The sequence below is a fragment of the Amblyomma mixtum genome, chromosome 3 (genome assembly GCF_055824585.1).
Source record: "Amblyomma mixtum isolate Tamu chromosome 3, ASM5582458v1, whole genome shotgun sequence".
Lineage (NCBI taxonomy): Eukaryota > Metazoa > Arthropoda > Arachnida > Ixodida > Ixodidae > Amblyomma > Amblyomma mixtum.
The window spans coordinates 85,485,427-85,497,953 of record NC_143014.1 but is presented as its reverse complement, the minus strand read 5'-3'; positions in this window follow the sequence as shown (position 1 = coordinate 85,497,953).

Below are 12,527 nucleotides of genomic sequence, written 5' to 3'. Positions count from 1 at the left end.
GACGTAACCGATTGCAATTGCATTACTTCATCTAGAATGCATTAAAACTTCTTTTTGGGCGATTTGGTGCATATCGATCTAGTACAAAGTTTAGCGTAGACACAGAGCACGAGAAAGACGGCACACATATACAGTAGCGCTTGCGTGCGTTGTGTGCGCGCACGCACGCATGGGTGTGTGTGTGCGTGCGTGTGTGTGTGTGTGTGTGTGTGTGTGTGTGTGTGTGTGTGTGTGTGTGTGTGTGTGTGTGTGTGTGTGTGTGTGTGTGTGTGTGTGTGTGTGCGCGCGCGTGTGTGTGCGCGTGTGCGTGTGCGTGCGTGCGTGCGTGCGTGCGTGCGTGTGTGCGTGCGTGCGTGCGTGCGTGCGTGCGTTGTCTGTCTCTGTTGGCGCTACAATTTTTACAACGTCATCTGAAATGTACCTGAAATCAGTGGTCGAGAACAACCCCGCAAACGTAACCGATCAATTACAGAAAGAGCAATCGATCACGATTGCGTTAATTTGCTCCCGACTATTATAGCGTAAGACAAATATACACTGGCTAGAATCAGCGGCGTGGTTTCTTTGATATGTTTCCAACGTCACTGAAGACTCTCGGTGTACGCGCCAGAGGGAAGGGAGAAGTTGTAACGTATGAAGACCTTACGCACAAGCTTGTAGTTACGCAAAGCATCGCGCTTCCTTGTTGTTCGCGCTCTGATGAGACAAAGCTCAAGTTCAGCGAACCTGACATTCTGTTGTGGCATCGTGAAGGACTGCGAACTGCCGAGAACAGGGCTAGCTAAAATGGAGTCCGCTCGGGCTTGCATGTCCAGGCACCCTTGCGCTCGCTGCTTTTCCGCTGCTTGACCATGCATTGTCTATTGCGAAGGAATATTCCGCGCTAGCACTAGCGTCTGCCACCAACTTCAGCATCTCGAAATTAAACCAGTGGCTACAAGTTGTTTAACGAATAGAAGGTAACTGATTACGATTAACTGATTGCTGGAAAAAATAACTTGATTACCGAGAACGTTAGCCTCGGCAAAGAGTAACCAACGCATTACAAAATTCATAAGAAGATGTAATTTATTACAAGTAATCAATTATTTGTAACGCCTTACGTATAGCTATGATCTGGACCCAATCAGTTCATAGCTACTGAATCCTTCTCTCGGCGTCTCAGAGGCTGCTAAAAGAGCTTCCTACACAGCCATTCATGGATTACGTGAAATGGAAAGGCGCATCGACTATGCACCTACCAGTGCAATTCATTGAACCCGAAAACAAGAGAGGCTATCACTAAGGTATTTGCACTGCGTTCCGCTGGTGTTATACATTTTAGATACTGAAAAGAAATCACCTGGTTAGCGTAGTGGAGTTTTTGTTCTTCTCATTGTCCACATTAACGCAGCAAAAAAGACATGGGCCTCAAAGTGTTCTGTGCATTTTTATCCGTATATTTTCAGCCTGTTCATTGTCCGCGCAATGAGTTTCCATTAACGAGACCAAAATGCATTAAAAAATTTTCGTTCCAGTAGAACTGGCCATAATTCGAGTTGTCCTTATTACCGTGAGCCGTATTAACGGGGCCCCACTTAATCGAGCAGGCCGGCCTCACAAATTGGCATCTTTCATAGCGGTCAAAACATCTGTGGCTATTTCAGCGGCCCTTCAACGGCACTCACTGTGCCCGCCTCAGTAAGTCGAGATTACTACCGAGTCCGGGTCATAAATAGAGCGCCTGTAGCGCGGCTTTTCTTCGAGCAGCTTTAGTATTCGACATCTTATCGGCTCAAAAAAGTTGAACTGAAAAGGAGTTCCGTATTTTCCCAGTGGATCCGCTTTCACATCAAAGATACGGGAAAAAACGCAGTGTATTGCCATGTGCAATAAACTCTTTCGCGCTTCGCGTTTGTAGCTCTTTCAAAGGACGCAAATTTCGCACAGTAGCTCGTGGCGCAGTTTCTTTTCACCTCGGCCGCACTACACCTTATCTGCGCTATGAATGTTCTTCCGAACGAAAAAGTTCCTTTCATTTTTTTCTGGCATCACCTGCGCACCGGCGCTGCTTGCACGCTAGTGTAGTCATACAAGGTACGACGGGCCATGTCGCATGTGTATACAAATTGTGACTTGGTGGGAGACTTGTAGCGCAGCTGCTTCAACCGTTTTTAGAGGACGCCAGCGTTTTTGGGGCAGTGGCTGAAGACACAATTTCTTTTTTACGCTACAAAGAATAGGACACTTCACCCCACCATTAAATAAATAACGGAACTGAACAAAAAACGTAGTTGGTACAGCGTTCACTGGATGCTGAGCTTGTTAATATTAAAAAGGTAAGCAGAAGTGGGTTCTTGTCTTGTAGCTATTAATTTAGCGACTGCTTCTTTTCCTTTTCTGTAATTGATCTGCCGTGTCTTGAATACGGGATCCGACAAAAACACTGCATGTTTTTCTGTCAGTCGTGAGTTCATAATCAGCAATTATCAACGCCTGGAGGGCAAAAAAAATTAATCGGGAAAAAATAGCCACTAAATACGGCCCCAAGGCAGTATTTTTGTATGTTTTGTTGGATTGTTATTATCAAGCGCAGTGTGGTCGATGGCATCGTAAGGCTTTGTTCAAGTCTTTTTTAACCCAACCCAAAAGTATTCAGCGTTTTCGTTTTTCATTTTCTTTTGTCGCAGGATTAACTTTCGCAGTGGGAGTGACCTGTTTGAGGGCAATAAAGTTCTGTCGACATAGACTTGGGAAAGTGAATTATATTTCATCTAATGAGCTGAATGCTAATGCGCGACTAGTGGAACAGACAGATCCATCATAAAAAAAGGAGCAAGAGCAGACAGATTTGCCACCGCTGCATTTCTGTTAGAAGGATCACTAAATATGCATATTTGAAGCCGAGATTAAGAGCGTTGTCACGTGGGTGCAAGCGTTCGCCAGTTAAGCGCGTTACATGTTCGCCACCAATGCTCAACTTTACCGGTGAGGAGGTGAGCGCCGGCCATTTATGACAGCCATGCGCATCGTATGCTTCATGGTGAAATCGGGAACAAGCGTAGTATGAGTTTTACAGCGACGTATGAACCGCAAAAACATTTATCTCGGAAAATGTAACGGAGAAATAAAAATGTGCTCACTGCAAGCAGCATTCCAAACAGCTGTGGTAATGTAATGCTGAAGAAATCATTCCGAAGTTGGCGCATGTTGCAACGGTACAAGCTGCCGGGTGATTGCTCATGTTAAGAAATCAGACTGAAATTAGTGTAAGTGGTCTCAAGGGTGGCCGTAAGCAATGGAGTCAGTCTCGACGACGACGCGACGCTTGCCCAAAAGTCGGTGCCGTCAGACATCCAAACTAGCAAAAATGAAACCATTTAGTCTTGCAGCAGTCCTCATCAAAAGGATTTCCAGTTTGTCTCCAGTGGTCATTCCGCTCGATATTTGGACGAAAAGGCGAGCAGATTTCATGGATTACTGTACGGTGCCCTCTATCTTGCCTTGGCAGACGCCTGTGATTTCACGCTCCACTGAGGATGCATTTTTGTCTGTTCAATCTAACTTCGACGTTTCGAATGGAAAGGGACGGCTGGAATGAATTAAAGAAAAGAATAGCTAAAATAGCTTTTAGAGAAGCTTCAGATGCTAAACTGTCACTTGGAACGTGGCGCCAGCTGTTGAGCTACTCCAGACTACTTTCTGCGTCAGGCAAGTACCCATCCCAAAAAAGAGTGAATGCAGAAATTAGCAATACTCCCCTCTCTTTACACAAAAAGGTCACAGCATTTTTTATGCTTTCAGTGTAATTCACGGCGTACTGAAGTTCTGATAAACGATTTGAAGTCGGCACGCTCTTCATTCAGTGCTACCAAACGATATATACTGAAGTGATTCAGTCAGCTGGCGTTGAAATTTTCACCGCCGGTGCCTATTCCTCTCGTTCCACTTGCCTCGTGATGCTTTAATTCCTTTCGCCTGCCTTGTCCATATGAAGATAATGTTGTATGCTATATGGATGAGACAGATTTTGACAAAACATGACGAAAGAAATACTCTCAGACAATTCGTCTTCTTTTATCTCTTTCCCGTGGCGAAAAAGTGACAACAACCGCTAGATTGGCCTTACTTTATTCACTTATTCCAAGGAAAGTCCTTCTTTCAAGCTGATATAGGTCAGTCCTACATGGACTACATTCTCACAAACTAGCACGTTAGCTTGGAGAGTTAAGACTACTTCGACAACTGAAGACATTAACTAAGGGTGCTATAAACATCGATAGAAGTGCCTCACGCAGCTATCGGTGAAAATGTTTTTTTTTCTTTTAACATTAAAAATATAGAATTTACTTTCTCCAGTAGTCACCAGCTGCTCTACTGCACAAACTGACACAGACCGACGCCCAGTATAGAGGGTGGAGGACTCTTACTGATGCTACACATTCGATCTAGCAACGGGCCGTTGTCTGTTCACTTTATGCGTGCGAAAGCAATACCGAGGTTTCTAAAGCACGCCGCACCTTTGAGGGCTCCGATTTAATTTCGACTACCTCTCGCTGTTCAACTTGCCCCGAAATAACTTTGTACTCAGGCGTTTTTACACATCAAACCGTAAAAATGTAGCCATTGAGAAAGGGTTCATGCCCGGGACTTAGGAGTCACCAGCCGAATGCCATATCCAACGAACCGCCGCTGTGCGTAGCGCCAAGCAGCAAGACTCGCCACCGGCTTGTCTTGCTAGCCTGTAAAGCGTGCATCACTGTTAATGTACATTTGCTGTGGCAAAGCCACCTCTCCAGTCCTCTTTCGGTGGTGGGTAGGATATGCTAGAACATGCCCAGACATGAAATGAAATCTTGAAAATTAAAGAAAGCAAAACGCATGAGCATTAAAAATGTATGCCATTCTTTTTGGCCTAAAATTGTTCGGTGGTTCGGTGCATAATGACTTATTCACTCTTCGAACCATTTGCGTTTCCTAATAGGATATTTCGTGTATTTTAAATTTCACGTCACGGATGATACGGCTTTCTGCTCCGTCCAAATTTTTTTTTAATTACAACCACACAAAGGAACGAATTTAAATTGACAAAGGAGAACTTTTAAGGAAACACAAACGTTTTTTTTTTCCCTTTCAGGACTGCTGGGGTTAGAAGGCGTGGAGAATGTTGACCACAGCACGCTCCACCCTTGAAAACGCAAACTACGAATTTCTCTTCTTGATTAACGCACCTTTCCTAACTTAGCAGCCGAGCAGTCTAAGAGAAGAAGGCGAATGTAACCTTTTCCTGTTTTTTGGAGACCGAGATACTGCATGGAACATCTTTTCGTTCTTATTTCTCAAGCAGCACTTATGCTACGCGACCGATTCGCACAGTATAGAAGAATTCGAAATCACGTCTCAGAATGCTCCCGAAAAATTCGTTCAGTTCACAGACATGTGCTAAAACGATATACAAAAATAAAGCACGAAAAACCCGTGGGCATTCATGCTGCTGTTTCTGGCGATTTAGTGTGAACGCCATGTGGCAAACTGCTACTGATATTTTCTTAAAGCAATTGGTCACTCAAGGTTGCAAAATGCTTTGTTTCGGAGCTAGTTGGTGGCTCTTAATGCGAGGAAACTATTGCCGACAAATAAACGCTATAGAGTAACGAAGAGACGTACACAAGGCTGTGTACGTGCCTTGTGTTCTTGTGTTCAGTCTTGTGTACGTGTTTTCTTTACTGCGTGGCGTTTATTTGTCGGCTGTAGTTCTCTTGCACTCGTGGTTGAAAATAGACACTTAAGGTGGCTACAATTGGCATCGAACACTTTCATCGGCCAACCGCCCGATATTGCGTTGCGGGTATTTTACTTTCACAGTTGACTAAAACTTAACTGTTTCGCCAGTAAGGTGGTCAGAAGCATATCGTCTATGACACTGCCGCTCAAAAGAGTCTCGGAAGTTACATTCTGAAACTTCGGCTTGGCAGCTGCCTCACCGGGAAAAAAAATGTGAAGGGAAACTTCTAGCGCTATGCTCTACTCTTATAAAATGCGACTGGTTAAGCGCCGCAATGGTTGACGTCCCTCATAGTTACTTTACTGTCGCAGCAGCAGCTGGTCTTTGCACCGTACAGAAATAACATAAGCAATAATGTGCAATCACATTGACAGTAAGTGTATAGAATTTTTCTAATAAATGCTGGCATTTATTATTTAGCCTTCTGAAGCGCTTATAGCTATCATTTGCATGGTATTTAGAATAGGAATACTCATGAAACGAACCGCTGACTTTTGTGTGGTTCTTAAAAAAGTTCAAATATACGACGCAACGTGGAGATAGCTGCAGGGTCTGAAAGTTGAAAATTTTTCATTTGCGTTTACCAATTCGCAGACGTCACTCTACACTTCAAACGGGCTTCAACCGGAGAAAATAGAAGAAAGGAGAGCTGCGAGTGATGTATTTATTTTTTTAACGTAGGTCCAAGTGCGACGATTTGTTTAAACATCAGTTACGAGGAACCCCCTCTACGTGCAGCGAGTGAAGACCAACGTATGTGAAACCGCGCTGCAAGCGCGATCCGAACGGCGGCAGCCAGCTAAGTTGCCTCCATTCGCGGCGCTCACTTTGAAGCGACTCGTGCTTTTCCTGCTGAGACGGAGCCGTCTGGGGAGTGGAAACCATTAGCCAGCACGCGTCAGCAATTCCGGTTCGTTAGAACGTCTGCCCTTGTCCCCGAGACATGCCCGCGGAATAACAATGAACGGCCGTGCCGCCGCGCAGCCACGCCGGCGGCCCACCGCGTGTCCGTGCCGCTCCTCCGGGCCGTCGAGCCGCGCGCGTCGTCGGCTCGCGCGCCGCCGGCAGACGCTGGGACGTCAGCGGAGGAGGCGGGGGCCGCCTCCGCTAGCGGGTTCGCGTGCACGCGCGCCGTTGGCGGGGAAGATGTCACGCGCGCGGGGCATCGCACGTTGGCCGCCCGGGCACGGTGCGGTGGCGGGCTTGGATAGCCGAGACCCCTTGCCCAGCCGCGGCGATCACGTGCACCGCCGGGCAAGCGATTCCTGGAAATGCGGGCGCGACACGTCTGCGCTTCAGCACGTCGTTGGCCTTTTCAAACATCATCGCTTCGCGCTGGTTTTCAGCGCGTTTTTAGTTTGATGCATCAATTGTTCGCGACGACAAAGGGAGAACGTATTACTCTTTGAACGGATAAAAACAATCGTTGATGCGTTCTTTGCGCCTTCTTTTTGAGTTCTTGGGTGAAAAAAGCATGTACAGAGTCCATACAAGGTCGAGTTTATGGGTTTATTCGGTGGTTTTTACTCCCTGCGGTTCGTGCTTTGGTCTTTGCCGTGGAGTAGTTTTGTAGTTTTATATGACAAAGAGTGAATAGAGAACAGGTGGTACGCATGACCTGGAATATTTCATAAGTAGCGCTGGATGAAAGTAACCAGAATATAGTGGCTTTCAAAAGCCATAAGAGTATCATTGCCCGGTGATTGGTGCTGATTGTGCTGCGCATACCTTGTTCGCCTTGCTGGGAAGGTACTGTCTTGAATAGAGCACAGCTGATAGTAAAATCGTTGATGTTTACTTTGCTTTCTTCGATCTTCGTCTTTTCGACTGATTTTCCTGTAATAGGATTGTTCCAACTGATACAGACTTCCACTCTCCTTCAAAAGCCAGTTTCTGGGAACGCAAGGCAGTCTGCTGTCTCAAGTGCTACCTGCGTGAAATTCTGAGTGGAAACCAGAAAGAATTGGCAGTGGTTTAGCTCTGGTTAAACCGGGTAAATTGCGTTAGCAATGGCAACCTCGGTAATTCGCTATTTTTCGAGTCTTTGCGCGCGTTCTTCTGGCGATTCTTCGGCGCTTTGCCTTCGCCTGGTAGCATTGAGGCGTTTCTCAGCAGTCAAGTGTTGAGATTCATCGGTGACCGAAGACGTGGAGCCACCCTGCGAGGTAGAACGTTGTCGCTGTTGTAGACGTTCTTCATGCTGTTTTGGCGTCTCTTGTGCACGTTGTCGCTTTCTCGCTTCTTCCTGTCGCTGCCACTTCCCCAAAGAGGACTGCATAGCAAAGCATTCATGCCAAGGCAAGCGCGCATGGTAACCGCATGAGGCGATATTCATTCCCGATGCGTCGCGCGATGACGACGCCGTCGCCCACCGCTGTCGCTGGCGCAAACCGCACGAAGCGACGGGACTCAGCGTCGGAGCGGCGCGTTTTCACTGTTGCTCGACTGCTGCCACTTCAGCGTTCAGTCATTTTGCGTTAATTAACGCGTAGAACAACGTTCCTAAGGCTCCACACAAGATAAAACACAATAAAAACATTGAGAAAAATATATGTGGGCAATGATTTTATTTTTGTCTAATACGCAAAGTCACGTGACATAGAAAAGCGCACGCATTTTTTCCTTCCTCCATGAGCGCGCGCTCTTTCCGTCTGCTGCCGGCCTTCTCAGCGTCTTTGTCCGCCATGGAACGCCGACGGAAACTCGCAATGTCTGTCTTTCTACTATCCCCTCCCCTCTTTCTTTTCACTCCTACACACTGCCTGCTATCCTTTCCTTCCGCTGCCCCAGCTCAGGTGCTTCCAGCAGCGATAGCAGATGCCGGGGTAGAAAACTTCTTTTACCTTCCATATTCAATGCAAAATAAAAAAACCACCACACAACAACCTGCCATGGTGAGGGCACGGCCGGTCTCGACGCGCGCGCTCAGCAGCGAGCGCGTCGAGACCGGCCGTGGTGAGGGGTAGGTCGGCCGCTGCTCCGGTGAAAAAAAAAAAAGAAACGACTTTCGCACGGCTCGGAAGTTGCGCACCCGCACGGCCTACCGCCATTGGCTAGTCTCGCGCGGCATTTCCGGGCGATGGGCGAAATTTTTTGCAAACCCAGAAACCGGACGACGCGATGAGCGACAGTGGTTCGGCGGCCCTCAGCTCATCGCGCGATGCCATCGCGCGGCGTGTCGCCGCGAATTATCGCCTCATGCGGTTAGCGCTTTATGAGACGCTTAACAGCGCGGGAGCATGGGAGCCGCCATATTTGGTCACGTGACCATTCCGCCACGCTGCCAGGGAGTCCACAGAACGCCATCGCCCATTCGGCTGTACGCCTTGCTCGTCGGTAAATTGGTTTTTGAGGAAATGTGTCTGTCTCGCATATCTCGGTGGACACCTGAACCTCGCCGTAACGGGAAGGGAAGAAGATGGGAGCGAACGAAGACACCGTATTCATTCGACGCGCCTTTGTTCATTCCAAACCATCGAGCTGGCATGGCGGAGTGGTTAGCGTGCTCGTCTCGCACTCCGGAGTCCCTAGCTGGTTCGATTCCCCAACTCGACCAATTTCCTACTCGGTGTTCTTTATGTGGTCTGACTAGAAATTAGGCTAATTACAGCTGGGTTGTTTAAGAGTCACTTGACGTTCGTACACAAGCTGCGCAGCAGCGTTTCGCACTGCGCGCCAATGCTGCTAACGCCGGATTCGAAGGCCAGAAGTGGCGGACCTCCCAGTGACGCCATCTGTCGTAGACAGAGAAAACTGCTCTCGCCGCTGCCGCGCGGCGCGCCGACGGCGCTGCCATCTGGCGGAGCGTGGCAGGAGCAACGGCGCACCACCTTCTCGGCGCAGCGGCTGTTCAAGGTCATCCGTCCCTACCGACCTGGGCCACGCGACGATGCGAAACCTACAGTAGTATTGCTAATGCAATAAAAACATTCTTTTTTGAGGCTCTAGCTTGAAATATCAGCTTAGGCCGTAGCATCTGCTAGGCCCTTTTGTCTCAATAACACACAACAGAACAATTACAAAAACAAAATAGAAGAAAAATTAATGTACGAATGTGATGGCTCTCTCAGCGGCAGCGAAAAAGCAATAACTGCGGAGAAGTAGCAGCAGCACAGGTGATCTGGCCGAGTGCGCAACCACAGCCTCGACATAAAGTAACTGCAAGTTCAAGCCGCCGGGAAAGCCGCCGAGAGCAATCAAGGCTCGCTCTCGATCGAGCCCACGGGGCCACAGTGTCGAGGGCGTCTCTTTAACGCCCATGGACTTCTTTGTCGGTGGCGAGAAAGGCGATGATACTGACAAAAAAGAAAAAAAATGAGACATGAAATTTGAGCGAAGAGGAGCGGTCCCCTTGTGCCGGCAACGTCTTCACGTGCATATCTTCGCAAGTACTACGGATACTTCTTGGTGATACCTAAGCACCCTCGTCAGAATATAAAGATAGCTGCAGAATACATTAGGTTGTTGAGAATAATGAGGCACAGCACACCTATATTACGAAACTTGAGCATTACGAAGATCAAACGCCGGATCTTCAGGGTCGGATATTGAACGCCGTAAGAACGCTACACTGGAAGTGTTGCAATGAAAGGTGGTTCACGTTGTTCGTTGAGAAAACACTTGAAAAGGCTGAGCACCCACCATCGATACCGTAACTTTGTGTCACATCCAAGTTTTACTTTTTCGGAGCTCTAGACAGCCATAAGAGTGTCTTACGTAAGTGTCAGGCACGTGGGAAAGTAGTTCTGCTCTTGGAGACCAAGATTATAAGGCCAGTGGGGTTGACGGCGGCATTGTTTTTGTTGCCTTTTTCAGGAAATATGTTTTATTAAGTTTAAGCAATTATTGTATGCCTTGTCAAAAAGACAAGCATGCGACAGAAGCGAAAATGGCCGCCTAAATGCTTTCGACAAGTTTGTCCCCTAGAATTGAGTGTGATTTCCGGGCCTCTTTTTTGAGCGTGACAACAGTAACAGGCTTCGCGTAACTCATCTGTAGGAAATGCACGAGGTGTAAATAAAACTTACCGAAAAAAAGTTTGTTTAAGTAAAAACTAAAACAGTATTCGGAAACATAGTGCGGTTGAGGGTAGCTGTCCACCTTCACACGGAAATGTTTGATTATGACGTTTCTCTTTCAGCATGATGGGTGCGTGTAATTTTATGACTGGAAGCATGCTTATTCAGCGTGTTTAAGTGGAAGAGAATAATGTCACACTGCCTTTCATTGCATTTCTACACCAATTCGCTTTTTTGTATTTCTTCGCACCTTTTTGCTTTTCGCAAACAAACTGGTTATGCATTGGATTATTACTTTTTATTTACAAGGGTACAAAAAGAAAACCCGGCGTTTTGTTTGCAAACATAAAAGCAATAAAAATCACCTTTTGGCGTATAAATCTGCTTCGCCATCCACTGTCTTCTTTTTTTTCCCTTTTTATTCAGTCAGCTGAGAAGTTTAATTTGGCACCTTACCTTCACTAACCGTTCGCTGAGTGGGGAAATCGAGTATCACTACTACTTGAACGACTACAGCTATGTTCCGCCGTCTTCACCCTGGCTATCTCCCGGACAGCGCACTGAGGAAGGGTCGCGGTGGGCTCGACGCGCGCGGCTCGAGCCATGCGCTCTGCGGCGACGCCGGAACGCCGGAAGAACGGCGCCGCCAACAGCTGCAGAGAAATGGAGAGTCCACATCGCGTGTCTCGCCAACGAGCCAGCGGGACGCGTTCGTCAAAACATCGGGCGGGGGTCGCGGGGCTCTAAAGGTGCCGCCGCATCGCGGGGGCGAAACAGCGTCCATTGTTGCTCAAAGGGTGCAGGAGACAAGTATTTCTCTCCAGGGCTGGGCTGCCATTACCGGCCTCACCGCCATCTGCAGCTGTGCCGACAAATGGCGCCCCCGGCAGGCCCCGCTCCACCCCGGTCTCCGCTTTCCCACCCTCTGCAGCCAACCGCCTGTGAAAAAAATATCTCGCTGCTGTTTGCTGATGTGTTGCTATCTGCGCAAGGGAGGGGGAGGGGTGCCGGACCCCGCGTCAGTGCTGCTTTGTCTCTGTCGTTTTGGCCCGCGACTCTCTCCGCCGCTCTGCCGACGACTGTGGGTGCCGATGCTGCCGCCCGCGCAATAACGGCAGCCGGCCTGCCCGTCGCTCTCCTGCGAAGGCGGTGGCGGTGCCCTTTGGCCCCTGCACGTTCTTCCAGGCGCCCCGGCCGCACGCTGCTGCCGGCGTTTCAACGGGGCCCGGCATGAAGTTGCGCGGTGGCGAGCGGCGTCTAAGCATTCCTGAAGCCACGTCTATAGGATTACGCGCTCTCTTTGGTCCACGCCGCATCTCTGCTCCATAACCCACGGCAATTTTTTGCTTGTTCGTTTGCTTGTTTTTTTTTCTATTTCACAAATGTTCCGACTTTAGACGACCCTTGAATACGGTTTCGAGCTTCAGATGACTCCGTTTTGCTGTATGTATCCCCTTCGAGTATTGCTAAACACCGGGAGTATTTACACGAAGACATTCGTCGTATTTTTTTTTCATGGCCTAAAATGGCGGGAACTTTTCAGCGCCGGGAATGTCGTAGAAAAGCAGTAATCCTTGCCATTTTCTCACTTTTCGTTTTTTCTTTATATTGGTGACGGAAGGTGCAGCTGCACCAAATGTCTGCCGATTTTTGACAGGGCGCCTTGTCGACCTGGTACGATCGCGGGGAGCCCATTATGCCAAAAGCTGGTCAGGGTCATTGTCTTTATGCAAGCCTATTTGCCA